The sequence below is a fragment of the Perkinsus marinus genome, assembly GCF_000006405.1.
Source record: "Perkinsus marinus ATCC 50983 genomic scaffold scf_1104296947820, whole genome shotgun sequence".
Classification (NCBI taxonomy): domain Eukaryota; phylum Perkinsozoa; order Perkinsida; family Perkinsidae; genus Perkinsus; species Perkinsus marinus.
In genome coordinates, this window is record NW_003210453.1 from 1 (window position 1) to 1,650 (window position 1,650).

At 46.2% G+C, this 1,650-nt stretch overlaps 10 non-coding genes across 10 annotated transcripts; all 10 read right to left on the reverse strand.

The window, feature by feature from the left end:
• Positions 1-13: 13 nt before the first annotated feature.
• Positions 14-85, reverse strand: Pmar_PMAR004636. The gene has a single exon. It is a non-coding gene; the product is annotated as a tRNA-Ser (tRNA).
• A 102-nt stretch (positions 86-187) lies between these two features.
• Positions 188-259, reverse strand: Pmar_PMAR004637. Its single transcript has one exon. It is a non-coding gene; the product is annotated as a tRNA-Thr (tRNA).
• A 102-nt stretch (positions 260-361) lies between these two features.
• Pmar_PMAR004638 lies at positions 362-433 on the reverse strand. The gene has a single exon. It is a non-coding gene; the product is annotated as a tRNA-Ile (tRNA).
• Positions 434-535: 102 nt separating this feature from the next.
• Positions 536-607, reverse strand: Pmar_PMAR004639. Its single transcript has one exon. It is a non-coding gene; the product is annotated as a tRNA-Thr (tRNA).
• Positions 608-709: 102 nt separating this feature from the next.
• Positions 710-781, reverse strand: Pmar_PMAR004640. Its single transcript has one exon. It is a non-coding gene; the product is annotated as a tRNA-Thr (tRNA).
• Positions 782-883: 102 nt separating this feature from the next.
• Positions 884-955, reverse strand: Pmar_PMAR004641. The gene has a single exon. It is a non-coding gene; the product is annotated as a tRNA-Thr (tRNA).
• Positions 956-1,057: 102 nt separating this feature from the next.
• On the reverse strand, positions 1,058-1,129 carry Pmar_PMAR004642. The gene has a single exon. It is a non-coding gene; the product is annotated as a tRNA-Ser (tRNA).
• Positions 1,130-1,231: 102 nt separating this feature from the next.
• Positions 1,232-1,303, reverse strand: Pmar_PMAR004643. The gene has a single exon. It is a non-coding gene; the product is annotated as a tRNA-Ile (tRNA).
• Positions 1,304-1,405: 102 nt separating this feature from the next.
• Pmar_PMAR004644 lies at positions 1,406-1,477 on the reverse strand. Its single transcript has one exon. It is a non-coding gene; the product is annotated as a tRNA-Thr (tRNA).
• Positions 1,478-1,581: 104 nt separating this feature from the next.
• Positions 1,582-1,649, reverse strand: Pmar_PMAR004645. The gene has a single exon. It is a non-coding gene; the product is annotated as a tRNA-Ser (tRNA).
• Between the last annotated feature and the right edge of the window lies 1 nt (position 1,650).

The following is a 1,650-nucleotide window of genomic DNA, read 5'->3' on the forward strand; positions in this document are numbered from 1 at the left end:
TTATGGTGTTATAAGCCACTTACCAGGATCGAACTGACCACCTTCTGCTCTCAAAGCAGACGTTCTGCCACTAAGCTAAAGTGACACACCAGATAACTGCATAAATCAATAATCTTCCTGTATCCTTTGCGGAGTGAGCAAACCTGCTCCTGCTCCTCATACCCGACTAGAGCCTAATGCTGCTGTAAGCCACTTGCCAGGATTGAACTGACGACCTTCTGCTTACGAAGCAGACGCTCTACCACTAAGCTAAAGTGGCACACACGCTAACTATATGAATCAATAATTTTCCTGTCCCCTTCACAGAATGGGCCATCCTGCTCCTGCTTCTCGTACCAGACCAGAAATTTATGGTGCTATAAGCAACTTGTCAGGATTGGACTGACGACCTTCTGCTCATAGAGCCGACGCTCTGCCACTAAGCTAAAGTGACGCAGAGAATAAGTACATAAATCAATAATCTTTCTGTATCCTTTGCGGAGTGAGCAGACCTGCTCCTGCTTCTCATACCCGACTAGAGTATAATACAGCTGTAAGCCACTTGCTAGGATTGAACTGACGACCTTCTGCTTACGAAGCAGACGCTCCACCACTAAGCTAAAGTGGCGCACAGATTAAGTATATGAATCAATAATTTTCCTGTCCCGTTCACAGAATGGGCCATCCTGCTCCTGGTTCTCGTACCAGACCAGAAATTTATGGTGCTATAAGCCACTTGCCAGGATTGAACTGACGACCTTCTGCTTACAAAGCAGACGCTCTGCCACTAAGCTAAAGTGGCACACAAAATAAGTGCATAAATCAATAATCTTCCTGTATCCTTTGCGGAGTGAGCTGACATGCTCCTGCTTCCCGTATCAGACCAGAGATTTATGGTGCTATCAGCTACTTGCCAGGATTGGACTGACGACCTTCTGCTCACAGAGCCGACGCTCTGCCACTAAGCTAAAGTGACGCAGAGAATAAGTACATAAATCAATAATCTTTCTGTATCCTTTGCGGAGTGAGCAAACCTACTCCTGCTCCTCATACCCGACTAGACCCTAATGCTGCTGTAAGCCCGTTGCCAGGATTAAACTGACGACCTTCTGCTTTCGAAGCAGACGCTCTACCACTAAGCTAAAGTGACGCACAGATTAAGTATATGAATCAATAATTTTCCTGTCCCGTTCACAGAATGGGCCATCCTGCTCCTGGTTCTCGTACCAGACCAAAAATTTATGGTGCTATAAGCCACTTGCCAGGATTGAACTGACGACCTTCTGCTTATAAAGCAGACGCTCTGCCACTAAGCTAAAGTGGCGCACAGAATAAGTACATAAATCGATAATCTTTCTGTATCCTTTGCGGAGTGAGCTGACATGCTCCTGCTTCCCGTATCAGACCAGAGCCTAATGCGGCTGTAAGCCACTTGCCAGGATTGAACTGACGACCTTCTGCTTACGAAGCAGACGCTCTACCACTAAGCTAAAGTAGCGCACAGATTAAGTATATGAATCAATAATTTTCCTGTATCCTTTGCGGAGTGAGCAAACCTGCTCCTGCTTCTCGTACCAGACCAGATATTTATGGTGCTATAAGCCACTTACCAGGATCGAACTGACGACCTTCTGCTCTCAAAGCAGACGCTCTGCCACTAAGCTAAAGTGA